This window comes from Sus scrofa, chromosome 18 (genome assembly GCF_054392235.1).
Source record: "Sus scrofa isolate SSC_HxYL_T2T_F1_AM1 chromosome 18, Sscrofa_HxYL_maternal_Yorkshire_Landrace_v2.0, whole genome shotgun sequence".
Classification (NCBI taxonomy): domain Eukaryota; kingdom Metazoa; phylum Chordata; class Mammalia; order Artiodactyla; family Suidae; genus Sus; species Sus scrofa.
Genome location: NC_139400.1, coordinates 12641972 through 12661435, shown reverse-complemented (window position 1 = coordinate 12661435; position 19464 = coordinate 12641972). Strand labels below are relative to the sequence as shown.

Sequence of the window (19464 nt, the reverse complement as noted above, 5' to 3'; positions counted from 1 at the left end):
AAAAAAGAAGAAGAGCTCAGATTTAGATCCAGATGACTTGGTTCAAATCCTGGCCTTGCTACTTCACTGCAGAATTGGGGGCAGAGTAGTTAACCTCCTGTTACTTTCGTCATCACGCCCTAGTTTCCTGGGCAGTAAATGGGCACCATGATGATGCCCACCTCCCAGGGCTGTTGTGGGGATGGAGGGAGTTTGTCCAGGGAAAGTTCCTAGGGAACTATCTGCAAATGCAACTCTTATTAGTGGCAATGGTGAAGGGACTTGGCTGCAAATGATAGACGGCTCTGGCTAAGACCTTTGCTAAATAGATCCTAGTGGACCCACCCAAAGAGAAATAAATAGTGTGCAATTCAGTGTTCTTCCGTATATACAGCCTTTTCACCCAGCCCTGTAATCATTACCACCATTCATTTTAGGATGTTTTCATCACCCCTCCTAAAACTGGACCCATGAGTAGTCGCTCTTCAGCCCCTGTCCCCAGCCCCCGGCAGCTTACTTCCTGTTTCTGTGGATTTGCCTATTCCGGGCACTTCAGGTACATTGAATTGTACAGTGACCTCCTGGTCTGGTGCCTCTCACGTGGCATCATGTCTTCAAGGTTCATCCGTGTCACAGCCTGTGTCAGTGCGTCGTTCCTTTTCCCTGCTGAGGAACCACACAGGGTTCTTTCTGTTTGTTTTTTCTCTTTTCTATGGCCGCACCTGCGGCACATGGACATTCCCAGGCTAGGAGTCCAATGGGAGCTGGTAACTGCTGGCCTACACCACAGCCACAGCAACGCCAGATCCTTAACCCACTGAGCGAGGCCAGGGATTGAACCCACAACCTCGTGGTTCCTAGTCGGATTCGTTAACCACTGAGCCGTGATGGGAACTCCACCACACAGTGTTCTTGTCTCAATTTGTTTTACTGCACTATAGTTGATTTACAGAGGTGTGTAAATTCTGCTATACAGCAAAGTGATTCAAGTGATATATATACACCTAGTTTTTGCATATTCCTTTTCATGGGGGTTTATCCCAGGACAGTGAATAGAGTTCCCTGTGCTGTGCAGTAGGACCTTGATGTTTATCCATCCTGGATGTACTAGTTTGCATCTGCTGACTCCAAACTCCCCATCCTTCCCTCCCCCACCCCCTCCCCCTTGGCAACCACAAGTCTGTTCTCTGTGTCTGTGAGTCTGTTTCTGTTTCGTAGGTAAATTCATTTGTGTCCTATGTTAGATTCCACATATAAGTGACATCACATGGTATTTGTCTGACTTACTTCATATGATCATCTCTAGGGCCATTCATGTTGATGCAACTCGCATTGTTTCCTTTCATGGCTTAGTAGTATTCCATGGTATATATGTACCACATCTGTTTTATCCATTCCTTTGTCGATGGACATATATTAAGTGGCTTCTGTGTCTTGACTGTTGCAAATAGTGCTTCTTCGAATATTGGGAACTGTGTGTATTTTTGAATTAGAATTTTCTGTGGACATATGCTCAGGAGTGGGATTGCTGGATCATAGGGCGACTCTATTTTTAGCTTTTTGAGAGGCCTCCATACTGTTTTCCAAGTGTTTTAACATCCCCTTTCCACGTAGGTTATCTTTGCAGTGTGCTTTGCCGCATATGCTATTGCCAAAAGCTAGAGAATTATTTTCCTGCTTTTTCTTTTCTTTGCTGCATCTAAAGATTCACCCCGAGGGGTGACTTTGGGGTCAGATGCCTGGATTCCCATTTGTTGCGCCACTTACAACGTGCACAACTGGGCACCTGCCGTCCCTCCTCTCAGCCTTCTTATCCTTAAAATGGGTTTAATAAAAATACCAAACTCTCAGTTGTTAAATTAATGATTTAGTAAACCATTAATCCCCTGAAATTGGGTTTGGCACATTATAAACCCCTTCAAAGTTAAATATTATACAGCATATTCTGTTTTCCAATATAAATATGTTACACGATACATCAACAGCAGATATAGTCATATATCAGCATCTCATCCTTAATATTATCTAATGTTTCGATTTATTATGACTCCAAATCACTATGCCACTAAAGTGAAGAACCTTCTAATTATAATTTTATGCAGCAAAAGAAAAAAAATCGAGATTGGTACCAGTGATCTCAAAGTGGTTTAAATTCCTGGACTAATGTCTTAGTCTTCAATGAGAGATTGACTTTATTCTTTTAAAAGATGAGGGGACTCTGGGGAGGGGAGCAGAGCCTGTTTCTCAGCTTGCTGTTGCTCCGAGTGGGAAGGGGGCTCCTGGTTAGCCTGCATGTTCCACTGCTCCATCTTCAGTGGATTCCAGAGGGCCTAGGCGTCTCCCCAGAAGGAAGGGGACGTGTGACCATGGGGGACCTCTGCCCTGTGGACGACATTGGGGTCGCGGGCCTCACTGCTGCCTTGCTGTCTCTTCTGTCATCGTGTCCGGGCTCTTACACAGAGACCCCTTGGCAGAGAAGATGGAAAGACCTCAGGCCGCCAAGAAGGGAAGCCAGCTCAGGACACGTCCCCAGAGGGCTCTGTGCCCCCCAGCCTGGCCCAGGGTCCCCTCTGCACACCCGTCCGTGCTCCCACCACCTGCCTGGTCCCGTCCACTTTCCTCCTTCCAGCCTCCAGCCCCCACACTGGTTCCCACTGCGGCGCAGACAGCGGTGAGAACCTCATGTTACAACCCCCAGGGTGCAGGGGCGAGGGTGCATGGACACCAGCTCCATGCGCTGCAGGGGGCGGGATTCAGACGGCCAGAGTCCGGAGGTCTAGAGGCAGCTCTTGTCTCCTGCCCTCCCCGTGGCTGAGTCCCCGCCTGGGAGTTTTCCAGAACCGCCTGACTTCTGCTTCAGTTTCCTGGTTTACGCGGTATGGCAAAGACACCTTCATGGGAGACTAGAAAGCAGGGGGAACTCAACCAGACCCCTTTGAGTCACAACCTTGACAGCTCGTAGTGGCCAATTCCACTCTCTCTCTTTTTTTATTTTTTTGGTCTTTTCTCTTTTTAGGGCCTCACCCGCGGCACATGGAGGTTCCCAGGCTAGGGGTCCAATCGGAGCCGTACCCACCGGCCTATGCCACAGCCACAGCAACACGGGATCCAGGCCAAGTCTGCAACCTACACCACAGCTCACGGCAATGCCGGATCCTTAACCCACTGAGCAAGGCCAGGGATCGAACCCGCAACCTCATTCATGGTTCCTAGTCAGATTCGTTTCTGCTGTGCCACAACGGGAATTCTGCCAGGTCAACTCTTGATTGAAAAAGCCCTTGAAACATGTAGAATGGAAAAGCAGGGAGGTCCTGCTGTGCAGCACAGGGCACCACATCCCACCTCTCGGGATAGACCGTGATGGAAGATAATATGAGAAAAAGAATGTATATATTATGTGTATGATGAGCCACTGTGCTGTAGAGCGGAAATTGACACAACACTGTAAATCAACTGTACTTCAATCAAAGCAAAAGAAAATGATGCAAAAGAAAGAAAAAGCCTTTGCGATCACATCCCTTACCCCATGCCTGGTTCTCGGTGTCAGGTGCGTGCTGTGCTGTGGGCTTCTGTCCGGGCTCCCTTGGGCTTCGGGAGCGGGTGTGTTCGTGACCTCAGATCTGCATCCCGGAGTCCGGTCCCCTGACCTCACCCGGGACCCAATTTACTGCGCTGTCTGGGCTCCAGCCTCTTCTGCTCTGCGGCGACCAGGGAGTCAGACCCACCGTCGTTCTGACACCCCCTCCTTCTCTGCTCTCTTGTCTCTTCTCGGGTCGACTGAGTGACGGTGGACGGACCGCTCCTGGCACAGAGGGTCCGTGCGGTCCTGGCTGGGCAGACGTCTCAGGGCTCTGAGTGCCCAGGAGGGGATCCCGGGAGAAATAAAAGCACGGGGTCCGTGGCAGAGGACCCCTCGCGTGTGCTGGAATAGTGCTTTGTGACAAAGCATGTCCCACCAGGTTCAGGAAGGTCCCTGGAGCCCACGGCTCTGTGAAGGGCAGGGGAGCTGGTCACAGAGGCAGCTGGTAAAACAGAACGGGGAGTTCCCATTGTGGCCCAGCAGGTTAAGAACCTGACATAGTCTCCATGAGGATGTGGGTTCAAGCCCTGGATATGGAATGAAATGGAGTTAAATTGTTAAAATGTTCCGTTATGTGAATTGATGTAATATTGACTTTATAGAGAAAATATTGGTGCACATTATAATCCCTAAAGGAAGAAACACAAAATATCAAGGGGTGGCGTTCCCGTCGTGGCGCAGGGGTTAGCGAATCCGACTAGGAACCATGAGGTTTCGGGTTCGATCCCTGCCCTTGCTCAGTGGGTTGATGATCTGGCGTTGCCGTGAGCTGTGGTGTAGGTCGCAGACGCGGCTCTGATCCTGCGCTGCTGTGGCTCTGGTGTAGGCCGGCGGCTACAGCTCCGATTGGACCCCTAGCCTGGGAACCTCCATATGCAAAGGGAGCGGCCCTAAAAAATGGCAAAAAAAAAAAAAAAATATATATATATATATATATATCTCAAAGGGTATGTATACCCAAGAAGTCAACAGGGACATTAAACATGAACCCTAAACACATTTCATCAAGAGTTCCTATTGTAGCGCAGCAGGTGAAGAACCTGACATAGTGTCTGGGAGGATGCGGCTTCAATCCCTGGCCTCACGCAGTGGGTTAAATGATTTGGCGCTGCCTCCGGCGACAGTGTGGGTCACAGATGCGGCTCAGATCCGGTGGTGCTGTGGCTGTGGCTGTGGGGTAGCCGGCAGCTGTGTCTCCAGTATGACCCCTCGCTTGGGAACCTCCCCATGCAGCAGGGGTGGCCCTAGCGAATAAAATAAAAAACCCACAGTGGGAAGGAATCTGTTTGAGAGGTCCTCCACTGTGGGGTAAATGCGAGAAGCCACTGCCCTGCCTGAGACTCTCAGGGACACTCCTGAGGGCCCTTCCCCCTGTGACCTCCAGCATCTTTTGTCGCCAAAGACAAACCTGAGCTGGTATTTTCCACAGCACCATCTGTCAGGGAGGGGACAGCTCTGAGTGGCAGAGCTGATCATGTCTCTTTGGGGACCCGTTTGCGCTTTGGGACTATAAATGACATTTTCATTTGTTCTGTGATCACGGTCGGGGTGTGTTTGTCGGCTGAGCCCAAGAATATCATTTCCTGTCCAATAGGAAACCCCGTCCTTTCCCCGAGGTCTGCATCCTCAAATTCTGTTGGCAGGTACTAGGGGGTGCGATTTACTCTGAAGCCTTCACAATTCAAAGGAGGTGTAGACGGGTTTCGCTTTTTCACTTAAATAGAGGAGAACCGGCGTTGACCGCAGCAGTCCTGGCTGGCATTTAGGAAGCCCTATGCCTTTGAGTCGGGTGGAGGTATCTGATTGAAGCCCTGCCACAGCCTCGTAAGAAAGGGCCCTTATGGTCACCATATCTCAGGGGAACAAGGCAAAGCAGGGCAAGGTGCCCGCTGCCCGTGGCTCGTGAGGGGCAGAGCTGGGGGTATGAACCCCGGCACTGGCTCCAGAACCCGTGAGCCTCTGGACTCTACGTATATTTATACCTATATGTGTATCGACTCTTTTACGATGATGCTTCAATATCCTCAGTATTTCATTTCACAGGTGTGCTTTCTTCCATCTCCCTTGATGTTTACAAAAATCCTTTTATGGGCACAGGACACATATTATTATCCTCATCTTGCAACTGAAAAACCCGAGGCCAGAGGCATCAGGATTTCCCCGATGCCCGAGGCCATCCTGGAGGTAACGGCAGGTTAGGACACAAAAGGTAGATCTCCACAGGCAAATTCATTTCTCTCCCGATGTGAGCCACACAGAGTTATGACACTGTTGTCATGGTAACATGTCAAAGATGAGATGAGGCGTTCACTGGTGGCCCAGCATTTAAGGATCTGGAGTTGTCATTGCTGTGGTGTGAGTTGGAGTCCTGGTCTGGGAACGAACCCATGCCTTGGGCTCAGCTAAAAAAAAAAATAGGATCAGCCGCGTATTTCTCTGGATGACTGCGCTGCTGAGGGACACATGTCCATCCAGCCAGGTCTTTGCTCACAACCTCTGGACAAAGGTTTAGAGTTTCTTTTTTCTGGGGAAGAAGGGTAGGGGGTAGGGACCACTGGAGCCCATTTCTCTACCTAATCCCAAGCAGGATGCCTGAACGCATCTTCTCGTGGGATTGAGTCTGAGCTCTGTCCCCATAGACTCATTCTATTCCCCTGGAGAGTATCTGATTCCCCAAATGGAACTGAAGTTCTGTACTTTGCAGAGAAATGGCAAAGCTCTCCCCCATACCTGCCTTTCTAACGTCCTTGCTCTTTTGATTTCCGCTTCGTGTATGCATTGTGCTGGGGTGAAAATATTCCAGAACGCCATTTAGTGTTCATTTATCTCACAGCGTTTAAAAGCAAAAGGATCACCTCTGATTTTTCATCTCTGTATTTAGCTGAGTTTATGTCCAACGATGTCATGTTAGTAATATTTTAAGACGTTCCCCCTTGTCCATTCTCACGGTTCTCACCAAAGCCCCTTTGCAGAAGGCATTCAGTGCATACCTCAAGCAGTGGGAATGGAAGACTCTACCCTTTCTTTAATTGGCAGGCCTGCTGACTGTGCCTGAGATTTCATCTGAACACAATCCACCGGGGCGTTTGCCTTCTCTATTGAGACCAGGAATAGAAAATGACCTGTGAGACCCCCAGGCTCAATCCTATGCCTCTCTCAAGGCAAGATGGCATAGCGTGAACTGTTTGCTAGAATGTTAGAAATTCTGCCTCCTGGAAAATCACAAGACATTGCAGCAGAAGTTACGCGTCTATACGAATGTTTATCAGTAGATGTTGTTTCATACGAATGTTCTCTCTGTGTTCCAAGATTCGGGCCAGGAGGGACCGAGGATCTGACTTGAGAGTCACATTCAATTTGCCACCTGATTTCTTTCGGGACTAAGGCTATTGCATCAAGTCCTACTAATGTGGATAATGATTATTCCAATATTTTCTTAGGAGCAAATCAACAGTGACAGTTGTTTAATTGTTGTCAGTGGATTTTATGCATGATGGACAATGAGTTTCAACCTCTCAATTAATTTGAAATGGGTAGTGTTTCCATCTTGAAATGATGTCACATATTCAGTATTTCCACATTGTGCTGAGTCTGGACCAATACACCTTTGGTAAAAGGCTGTAACTTTAACAAATTCAACCTGAGAACAACAGGCTTGCTCCTTCTCTCTTTGTTGGTAGAATACTGGGAAGTTTCATTGATAAAGATATGGGTTAAAAATTCTTTTTTGGGATTTAAGCACATGCTGTTTTTTGGTGTAGTGTTGTTTTCATCTTGATTTTATTAGCGTATAGCTGACTTACATAGTTGTGTTAGTTTCAGGTGTACTGCAAAGTAAATCGGTCATACATATGCATAAATCCACACCCTTTCAGATTCTTTTCCTGTATAGGTTATTACACAGTATAGAGTAGATTTCCCTGTGCTCTACAGTAGGTCCTTGTTATCTATCTATTTTATATATAGTGGTGTGTATATTTATTTAATCCCAACCCCCTAATTTATCTCTCCTCCACCCCACAGGTCCCCTTTGATAACCATCAGTTTGGTTTTGAAATCTCTCGGTCTGCTTCTGTTTTCTAAGTTCATCTGTGCCATATTTTAGATTCCATATATAAGTGATATCATATGATATATGTCTTTATCGTTCTGGCTTACTTCACTTAGTGTGAGACTCTCCAGTTGCCTCCATGTTGCTGCAAGTGGCATTATTTCATTATTTTTCATCGCTGAGTAATATTCCATTGTATATATACCGCATCGTCTTTACCCGCTGTCTATTGATGGACATTTTGGTAAGCACATATTGTTGTGAATCATTGGTGGGGCACAAAGAAAATATGTTACAAAATAGCAGTTAATTCAATGAGCTGGTATATCTGCAAGTTGTCCACTGGAGAAAACAAACATATTCATAATTATGTTTCCTTTAGAATGTAAGTGATAGGAGTGTCTTCCTACCTTTCCCTATTTTATCCAAAACATCTTTTTTTTTTTTTTTTTGGCAGCACTGGACACATTTGGAATTTCCCAGTCCAGGGATTGAATTCAAGCCACAGCTGCAGCAAAGCCAGATCCTTTAATCCACTGTGCCGGCCAGGGATCACACCTGCACCTCTGCTGTGACCTGAGCTGCTGCTGTAGAATTCGTTACCTACTGTGCCAGGCTGGGAATTGAACCTTCACCACCAAAAGACAACGCCAGATCTTTAACCCACTGTACCACAGCGGGAACTTGTAGATTTCTTTTAAAGTACAAGTAGAACTCCCATTGTGTGGAGCCATTATAGGTCTAAAAATTTTTTTTAAAGATTAAATCTTACAGAGTATTAGGCAATGAAATTAGAAATCAAAACTGATAAGATATGTGTGTATGTATATATATATATATATATAAATAAAACTAATAAGATATATATATTTTTTTGCTTTTTTTTTTCTTTTAGGGCTGCACCCAGGGCATATGGAAGTTCCCAGGCTAGGGGTTGAATCAGAGCTACAGCTGCTGGCCTATACCACAGCCATAGCAATGTGTGGGATCTAAGCTGCATCTGCAACCTTCACATAGCTCATGGCAATGCTGGATTCCCCAACCCACTGAGTGAGTCCAGGAATCGAACCCACATCCTCATGGGTATTAGTCGAATTTGTTTCTGCTGCACCACAGCGGGAACTCCATTAAGATATTTAGAAAAAGGACAAAATGTTTAGAAAATAATACTCTCTTAACCCATGGGTGAAAGAAAAGTACAGGGATGATTAGTAAATATTTTAAGCTAAATGACAATAAGATAGATAGATAGATAGATAGATAGATAGATAGATAGATAGATAGATATCTCACAGCTTTTGGTATGTAGCTAAAGTAGTGCTTGCTAGGAAATTTATAGCTTTAAAGGTTTATATTAGACAAAAAAAGAGAAAATCAATCATTTAAATATCCCTCAAGAAATCAGAAAAAATGCACGTGAACCCCAAGTAAATAGAAAGGTGGAAATAATATAAAAAGTAATAAAATGGAAAACCGACCAATGATGGAGACAACCTACACAAACGAGGAGAATCAATACTGTTAAAATGTCAGTGATCCCAGATTGATTTATAGCTTTAATAAAACTCAATGAAAATGTCAACAAGACAGTAAACACTGACAAGCATAGGAATTCTCAGGAACTAGAAGGGCTAAACACATTTGGAAAAGAAGTACATATTTTAAGGATTCCTATTACCTGTTTTCAAGAATAGGATGAAGTTGCAGCAGTAGAGTGCAGTATTAGCATAAGAAAATACGAATAATCAATGGAACTTAGCCATGGAGAATCCAGAATTAGACACATACTTGTACACCAACTAATTTCTGATAAAGTGGAAAGACATGGATAAAATAAGGGGAGAAGATGAACTTTAACCCCTACCTCTTATCATAAACAATAATCAATTTTAGGTGGATCATATGAGTAGCCATGAAAGCTACAATGATGATGCATATAGATTCATGAGAAATACCCTAACTTTGGAGTTATAGGTAGGGATTTTTTAAAAAATACCATAAAAGATCAGTCGGTGGATTTCATCAAGATAAAAATTTCTGCTCAGCAAAGGACATTGTTTAAAAAAAAAGGGTTACGAACCCGACCAGTATCCACGAGGATGCACGTTCAATTCCTGGCCTTGCTCACTGGGTTAAGGACTGGCATTGCCTTGAGCTATAGTGTAGGTCACCAGCATGGCTCGGATCCTGCATTGCTGTGGCTGTGGCATAGGTTGGCAGCTGCAGCTCTGATTCAACCTCTAGCCTGGGAGCCTCTCTGCCATAGATGTAACCCTAAAAAAAAAAAAAAAAAAAAAAAAAGGAATAGCCCAGGAGTTCCCTTTGTGGCTCAATGGGTTAAGAACTCAACATAAGTGTCTGTGAGGATACAGGTTTGATCCTTGGCTTCCCTCAGTGGGTTAAGGATCCGGTATTGTCACAAGCTGTGGTGTAGGCCTGCAGCTGCAGCTCTGCTTTGACTCCTAGCCCAGGAACTTCCATATGCCACAGGTGTGGCCATAAAAAGAAAACAAAAAAGAGTAGTCCAGCAACAAATTGGTAAAATTACATTCAGCTGCATATATCTGATAAAGGATTTGCATCTACAATATTTTAAAATGCCTACAAATCAACAATTAAAAGAGACAAGAGGGAGTTGCTGTCTTGGCTCAGCAGGGAACGAACCCGACTAGCATCCATGAGGACACCGATTTGATCCCTGGCCTTGCTCAGTGGGTTAAGGGTCCAGCGTTGCTGTGAGCTGTAGTGCAGGTCACAGACATGGCTCAGATCCTGTGTGGCTGTGGCTGTGGCGTAGGCTGGTGGCTACAGCTCCGATTGGACCTCTAAGCTGGGAAGCTCCATATGCCGTGGGTGTGGCCCTAAAAAGACAATAAACAAACAAACAAATAAATAAATAAATACATAAGATAAAATAGACAAGAGACTTGAATAGGTCCTTTACAAAAGATGATATATAAATGGTTAATAAACTCATGGAACAGTGCACAAGATCATCAGTCATTAGGAGATGGTTAAAATCATGTTAAGATGCCACTTACAGCCCACTGGAATTGCTATCATCAGAAAGATGGACAGGGGGAGTTCCCGTCGTGGCGCAGTGGTTAATGAATCCGACTAGGAACCATGAGGTTGCGGGTTCAGTCCCCGCCCTTGCTCAGTGGGTTAAGGATCCAGTGGCGTTGCCGTGAGCTGTGGTGTAGGTTGCAGACGCGGCTCAGATCCCGTGTTGCTGTGGCTCTGGCGTAGGCCGGTGGCTACAGCTCCGATTCGACCCCTAGCCTGGGAACCTCCATATGCCGCGGGAGCAGCCCAAGAAATAGCAAAAAAAAAAAAAAAAAAAAAAAAAGACAAAAAAAAGAAAAGAAAGATGGACAGGGAGTGTTAGCAGGATGTGAAATGACACGAATGCCTGTACCTTGTTGGTGCAGGTGTACAATACCTCTGGCTACTTAGGGTAACATTTTGAAAGTTTTCTATAAAGCTCAATACATAGCTCCCAAGTGCAATCTGTTGTGCTCTTGGATATTTGCCCCAAAGCGGTGAAAACCTACGTCCTTGAAAATGCTTGTTCAGGAATCTTTTATAGCAGTCTTACTCATAGTACCCCCAAATAGAAAGACCCCCACAGATCCTTCAAGGAGATAAGGGAAAAAGCAATAGTGCTGTATTCATACAATCAAGCCTTTGTAAGCAGCGTTCAAGACTGCACATCCCGGTCCAGTGCCATCGGAGGATGAATCTCGGACGTGAACCTCACGTTGCGATGGAGCAGGACAGAAGCCCCTCCCCCGTGTCCCCCACCTGCCTTTTGTCTGCAGAAACACGTTAGCCCAAGAGTAAATGTAACCAGAGAAGTGAGAAAATGCAGAAAGAAGGGAAAACACTCAAACAGGACGAAATAATAATAGTTGTGTCATGGAGCAAACGCAAGGACGCTTAGTTCCTGCTCCAGGGCTGTAGATGATATTCTGAGCCGTGTCCCGTGAGCTGTCTTGTAGATGCTGACACCCCCACCAGCTGGGAGAAGTTAATGCCGTGATGACCAGTCCAGCCAAGACATAAACTGCCACATTTCTAAGAAGTGGCCTCAAAGAAAGGGGAACAAACTGACCTTAGAACTGAAGATTGACAGTTAAGATGGAGCTGGTCAGACCACCACACGATCAATTTCGAGATGACTGTCAGAGGTAACCTTGCTGTTTCTTCGTGTAGCCCCCGCTCTCTGCCCATGCACCCCTGAAACACCCTTTAAAAGTTCTTGCCCCCCCCCCCCCGCCCCGGAGTTCCCGTTATGGCGCAGCACAAATGAATCTGATTAGGAACCATGAGGTTGCAGGTTCCATCCCTAGCCTTGCTCAATGGGTTAAGGATCCGGTGTTGTTGCGAACTGTGGCGTAGGTTGCAGTTGTGACTCAGATCTGGTGTTGCTATGGCTGTGGTGTAGGCTGGTGGCTGCAGCTCCGATTCAGTCCTTAGCCTGGGAACTTCCATATGCTGTGGGTGTGGCCCTAAAAAGCAAAAAAAAAAAAAAAAAAAAAAAAAAAAAGCAATGTCTGGCATGGATGAGTACACACTCAGCATTGGGTGTATCAGAAGTTCAAGAGCAGTGAAAGAAGTCAGAACTGGCATTACTTACAGGAGTGTGGGGGTGGGATTGTCTAGCAAGGGGAAACAAAGGAAACTTGGGGGATGATGGAATGTCCTCTATCTTGATTTGATTATATACATTTGACTGTCTGTACCCAAATAAGTATATAAATTTGTCAAAACTCACTGAAATGCATACTTAAGATCTATGTCGTTGTTGTTTTCTTTTCTGGCTGCCCTGAAGCACATGGAGTTCCCCAGCCAAGGCTTAGATCCGAGCAGCAGTTGCAGCCCCATGCTGCAGCTGTGGCGATGCTGGATCCTTTACCCTGCTGTGCTGGGCTTCGGATCGGACCTGGGTCCTGGTGTTGCAAGGATGCTGCCCATCTCGCTGCACCACGGTGGGCACTCCAAGATCTGTGCATTTTGTTGTTATCTCAATGTAATCTAGGAATTCCCTGGTGGCTCGTCAGGTCAGAGAGCTGGCATTGGCACTGCTGTGGCTGGGGTTGCTTCGATGGCACAGGTTCGATCCCTGGCCTGGGAACTTCCACATACCATAGGGGTGGCCAAAAGTAAAACAAGAAATAAATTTCATCTCCATAGAGGAAGGGGGCACGTCTTGATAAGTGGCTCCACTCTTTGCGCACATGAATGATACAGCAGGGTTCCTTGGATCCTGGAATGGAGCCATGAATAAGGTCGCCCTAAGATTCATAGGACACCCCAGGGTGCGGAAGACCCATGTGAAGCTCATAAGATCCTCAGCTGCTTTGGGGACCTTCTCGGATTCTCACATACCACGTGGGCGTTCATTCAAAACGTCCTGTGAGCGCAGGGCCAGCGGCAGAATGAGACATGAGGCTTTCTCTCTTCAAACACGTTACAAGAGGCCTTTTTCTGGTTTTGTGCATCAAAGACAAGCATACTATTCATTTCTGCAAACCAAACCAAACTTTCCTCAGGAAAGCCGCTTTCATTTGATAGAGAACGAAAAATATCAATTAACCGATTAATTAACCCAGCGAAACCAGGAGCCAGGGAGACATCAAACTGCTTGTGAAAAGATTACCTGACCGCAGAATAAGGGCACAAATAATTACTTCTGCTGGCACCTGGGTTTCCTCCTGTCCCTCTGAGATAGTTGAGAAAATTTAAATAGCAAAGAATCCTGATTCTCTGCTGGCTCTTTCCTTCCACTTGTAGAAGATTGTGTGTCTGTGTTTCCAGGGTTTTATTTTGTTCCCGCCTTAGCTGGGGAGGGGGAGCGTCTGTGTGGTGCACGCACTGATCTGCTGCTTTAGAGCCTTTCCTGGCTTGCAGCTCCGTGAGAACATCATGAGCGCCACGGGGCTTTCTGCGGGTGTCATCCGCAGAGAATGCTGCCTGTGGCTTCCGAAGGTTTCTGGACCCGAGGATTTTATCTGGCATCCTCTAGGGGCTTCACGTCGTCTGCGGTCAGAGCCCTAGTTCTCCTTTGTCGTGCGGTTGCCGCGGAAAGAACCCAGCCCGGAGCTGTGTGTTGGCATCGGGCGGAGGGGTCTGCGTGTTGGCATCGGGCGGAGGGGTCTGCGTGGGGAGGGTGTGCAGGTGCCCTTCCCGCTCTGGTCCCAGCAGCCTAACGGAGTCGCCCCAGAGCACATCTCACAGGCCTTTGACAAAGGCTCTGCTGGCTTCATTCTCTGCCTGTGAAGTCAAGCCAGAGACAAATGGATTTCTCCCCTCTTACTGATCCTACATGGGAGCTCCAGAAAATCGGGTGTTTCTACCACATGGGCAAGGAATGCCTTTCCCAAAGATGGATCCAGACAGCTTTATTTCATGGGGGGGAAAAGAAAAGGTCTGTCTCTAAATGCCATCCTCCTCGGTGGCTTTTACCTGGCGAAGGAATAATCAGACTCCTGCCTGAAAGAGGGCTTTGTCTGAAAGAAGGCCGGGAGGGTCGGTGTGCACGTGAGGGCGGCTGGGGCCGGGAGTCCAGCGGGCGGCGCTTGGGCCCCGAAGTCTAACAGCGGGACGTGGAGGAACGTGATCTTGGATTGTTGAGAGCCCTGGGGGAGGTGCTGAGACTCAGACAAGGCTCACACACCGGGCGGGTTCGTGGATGGGATTTCCGCCCGGGCTCAGTTTCTCCTTGTGTAAATGGGGACAGTGACCCGATGTGCTTTGCAGGGTAAAGGCGAAAATACCCCTGCGGGTTGGGATGCTGCTGCTTGTCGGTTTCTCTACCTTTGACAACGCTGAGCTGCAGAAAGCCTTCCGGCAGCAAAGGAGGAAGACCCAGAGAAAGGTGTGGGTTTCTGCCCGAATTAGCAGAGGGATGGATGGATGTTTCTTTCCCATGAGCTGTTTATTTCCTAGGAAATCTACAGATGGTTTGGAAGGTGGTGTCTGGGAAGGGTGGAAGAAAAGGCAGCCCTGGAAAGAGCATGGCACAGGGCAGTGACGCGGCCACTACCTGTGAGGCTGAGAGACTGCGGCTTTTCTGGGGCTTCCGGGCAGACAGAGCGTGGTCTGAGAAAGAACCAGGGCGAGAGTTCCTGTCATGGCGCAGTGGTTAACGAATCTGACTAGGAACCATGAGGTTGCGGGTTCGATCCCTGCCCTTGCTCAGTGGGTTAACGATCTGGCGTTGCCGTGAGCTGTGGTGTAGGTTGCAGACGCGGCTAGGATCTCGTGTTGCTGTGGCTCTGGCGTAGGCCGGCGGCTACAGCTCCGATTGGACCCCTAGCCTGGGAACCTCCATGTGCTGCAGGAGCGGCCCTAGAAAAGGCAAAAAGACAAAAAGAAAAGAAAAAAAGAACCAGGGCGCTCCTGAGGGCCAACATGAAGTGTCAGGGCTTGCAGTGCAGGGCCCACGCTACAGAGGGACTTCAGGGGATTTATTCTCCAGTAAAAGATATCAGCAAATAGATTTTATTGTACATAGCTCATAACAGGAGAAGCATATTTATCTCCTCCAGTTAAACTGAAAATCAAGGCCCAACTGGCGTTCGCATTGTGGTTCAGAGGGTCAAGAACCCGACTAGTATCCATGAGGATTCGAGTTTGATCCCTGGCCAAACTCAGGGGGTTAGGGAGCCGGTGTGGCTGAAAGCTGCAGGAAAGGTTGCAGATGCAGCTCAGATCTGGTGTTGCTGTGGCTATGGCATAGGCCTCAGCTGCAGCTCTGATTCAACCCCGAGCCCGAGAACTTCTGTTTGCTGCAGGTGTGGCCCTAAAAGACAGAAAAAAAAAAGTCCCTTATATTTTATAGACGTGTGTGTGTGTGTGTGTGTGTGTGTATGTGCACACACACACGCACGTGCCTGTGAAATGGAGTGAGAATGTCTGAGATCAAGTTAAGCTTTCATTTTTTATTTTTTATTTTATTTTTGGTCCTCTTGCATTTCCTAGGGCCATACCCACGGCATATGGAGGTCCCCAAGCTAGGGCTCTAATCAGAGCTGCGGCCACCGGCCTACACCACGGCCACAGCAATGTGGGATCCAAGCCGCATCTTCGACCTGCACCACAGCTCACGGAAACGCTGGATCCTTAACCCTCTTAGCGAGGCCAGGGATCGAACCTGCAACCTCATGGTCCCTAGTCGGATTCATTAACCACTGAGCCACGATGGGAGCTCCAAGTTAAGCTTTAATGTAGTTCATCCTTTCAGTGAAGCAGGGCTGGGGGCGGAGGCCAGAGGAGGAGGGGAGCCGTCTGCCCAGGCGGGGGCGGGAGTGGGGCACTTCATCCCTCTTGGTGTTTAGAATCGCTGGCCTAAGTTCTGTGCGAATCCTACCTACCGACCCTCAGTTAGATCCCTTAAGCTTTCAGTGTTCTACAGACAATGTACGTTGATGTATTTCATTGATACCGCAGACATTGGCCTAATACTGTAAATCAACTACACTTTAATAAGAAGAATTCCCCAAAAATGTATTTTATTGAAGGACAGTTGAGTTACAATGTTGTGTTAATTCCTGCTGTGTAGGAAAGTGACTCCGTTACCCGTTATACATGTGTATGTATATACATATGTATATATTCCTTTTCCTATCCTTTTCCATGTGGCTCATCACAGGATGTTGAATAGGGTTCCATGGGCTAAACAGTAGGACCTTGTTTATCCGTCCTATATACAATAGTTTGTATCTGCTGCTCCCAAACTCCCCGTGCTTTCCTCCCCCAACCCCCTTCCCCTTGGCAACCACAACGCCCCTTTTCTATGTGAGTGAGTCTGTTGCTGCTTTGGAGAGAAGTTCTTTTGTAGATAATGTACTTTCTTATTTCCTGCACCCAGACAGACTTCTCCCCCACAAATCCCATTCTACCAACCCCACAACACACACACACACACACACACACACACACACACACAGCTCTTCCTGTCAGTGGCATATGAACAAATTTCACTGAAACTATTCCTGATCAATTGTCCTAGTTCAGCCACTTGGAGCAATGCGATAATACCCATATCCAGAAAACTACACTTTGGAATAAAACTTTTATTCAGTGGTTTCAAAAAAAAAAAAAAAAGTCCTATTTCATAAAAGCAGGAGATGTGTGTATGTGTATGCGTGTGTGTGTGTGTGTGTGTGTGTGAAGGGATTATAAAAGATTTTTTTTTTTGAAAGGTAAAAGTTACATGAAAGAAAGACTTAGATTTATGCCCTGAGAATATCCAGGCTGGTTGAAAAGGTAAGACTAAAACTAGTATTTTAGATGGCAGTTCTCCATCTACAACTAGAGTGGTTGCTTTGCCAGTTCCACTGTCTGGCTGGCAGAGTTACCTGAACCTACTGTCAGAACTTCTCTTGAAACCCATCTGACCCCAGACAATTATAAAAAGCCTTAACTACTAGGGCCACTCAAAAGTGATCTCGGAGAGACAGCGCTGGGTGATGGCTTGGAGAGAGATCGTAATTCTCTGCTCAGGGTTTCAACCTGGGCAGCCTGCATGAAAACCAGGAATCCTAGCCACTAGACTAGCCAGAGGCTGAAAGCAGAATTGCTCCAATTTTTGCACCCGGTTGAAAGCAAGAATGTTTCAAGGAGGCAAAGACTGAAAATGGGTATAAAGTTTATTGCTAAGAGTCACGGTACAGCATGCGGAAGAGCACACAGAGAAGGAGTTTATTTATTTAAGTCAGAGCCAGGCAGTAATTAATACACACCCTAAAAAGGAATGCGGGTGCAGGCGTCCCCCGAATGAGGAGTGGCCAAAGAGATGATTTAACTCACTTATTTGGGACAGTTCTTCCGAGTCGTTGTCTTTCTTTGGCCAAGCATCTTGTTCTAATTCTCACACCCGACTGAACACAGGATCCTCCCCAACAGGTGTGAGCATCTTTCGGCCAAGAGGGATTCCAGAGCAAAGGGTTCTTGGATGTTATCAGGACTTGCGATGGCCTGGCGCCCCCTCCTTTTTGACCCCTAAGAGTCTTACTGCGCATGTGTAATTGGGGAGGTCTCCTTGCCCCCAGGAGTGACGGCCGGGGGTCATCTTGTCCTTCTCCTCCAGCAGAGCTCAGCTCCTGCAGAAACCGACGGCACTAACAGCCTGAACCCAGCCAGAACCCAGGTGGGGATTTGAACTCACGTGTCAGGACTCAAAGCCTGCCTAAACCCAGATGGGGACTTGAACCCATGTTTTAAATTAGCACTCAGCTGATGTCTGGACTCACTGAGGCTCAGGTTCTTTATGCCTCTGCGCAGAAGGAATTCAGCAAGAGACAAAGTGATGGGCACGAAGCAGATTTATTAGGATAGGACGCCTGTGAGAGACGCAAGTGGGCAGGTGCAGAAGCTCTGCCCTGAGGATCTGATGGGCTACAGTTTTATCCTCCGAGGGATCCTTTCTGGGAGTCGCAGCTCCGCCTTAGCATCGGGTCAGGTGTGTATTCAGATCAGCTGAGGGGCGGTCCTCAGACTCCTGCCCTGGGTCTGAATCTGAATGCAGCCCTCCTCCCCCCCCCCCCCCCCAAAGACCCGAGGCAGTTCTCCAGCTCCCAGGAGTCAAGCCAGCCTGCCTTGTGCTGATGGCTTCTTTTTAACTTATGATGATCTCCCAGCATCCCCTGGATTTCCCTCTCTATCTGTGATCCTCCGCTGGGGCTTTGACAACCACCTGTGCCTACTCCATCCCTGTCACCACCATTAACCTTCTCCCCACGTGTCAGAGTGAAGCAAGGCCCAGTGTACTCGGCCTAACAAGTCCTAGCTGTTCTCTGCCCAGGGGCCCAGCTACCTCCTACCTCCTACCTCAGAAGCTCATTTAAAAGCTTTCCCTTTCGGTGAGATTTTAATCTTCTAGGATCAACATAACATGACGGTAAAATAAACATTTAGACAATCTCTAGGAGTTCCCATCCTGGCTCAGTGGAAACAAATCTGACTAGCATCCGTGAGGACTCAGGTTCAGTCCCTGGCCTCGCTCCTTGGGTGAAGGATCCGGTGTTGCTGCCATGAGCTGTGGTGGCGGTCGCAGACGCGGCTTGGATCTGGTGATATGTGGCTGTGGTGTAGGCTGATGGCTATGGCTCTGATTCGACCCCGAGCCTGGGAACCTCCATATGCCTCGGGTGTGGCCCTCAAAAGACAAAAAAGGAAAAGAAAAGAAAAGAAAATCTCTAGCAAGAAGCCAGGTTGGAAGATTATGGAGAGAAAACTGGGGGAGCATGGAGTGAAGAGGTTTCAAGCAGCAACTGGTAAAATACTCTCCAACCTTTTGTGCCAAGTAAACCCACGCGTATACCATACATTTCAGAGAAGATGGGAGGGACCGGCGTCCTTTCAGAGTAAATCTTCTCTGCCCAGAAGAAAAGGCTAGAGTCTGTGTTTTCCTTGCAGATGAATTGGTTGACTGCGAACACAAAGGGAAGCGGGGTATCAGGGTTTCTTTGGAGAGACTGTTCTCTGAGCAAAGGAGGGTGGGGAGGGGGATGCATCACTTCCCACCCCCACTGGGATAAATGCCTGGAGCAGGTCAAGGTAAGCGCAGGTGAACAGGGATGGTGTAGACCAGCAGGGGGGCACCCCCACCTGCAGCCGAGAGCAAGGGAAGAAAGGCCTGGAAGCCCAGATCTTATACGAGTTCAGTGGCCCTGGATGCCCTCTACCCGCAGACTAGCCTGAAAGGATGATATTGCTTTAAATCTTGCCCTGGCACACCATTTTAAAATTGGAGACGATGTATTGTTTATCATTATTTGGAAAAAAATTTGCATTCGTATAGAAATGGATAGGAGTAAAATACACCGTCTGAGCCATAGTGATAATA

The 19464-nt window shown here is 47.4% G+C and overlaps 1 protein-coding gene across 4 annotated transcripts in view; it reads left to right on the top strand.

Annotated features, from left to right (window-relative positions):
- Nucleotides 1-19464, top strand: part of DPP6 (dipeptidyl peptidase like 6) — a 1001611-nt gene that overhangs the window by 428248 nt on the left and 553899 nt on the right. The gene's annotated exons all lie outside the window — the stretch shown is intronic.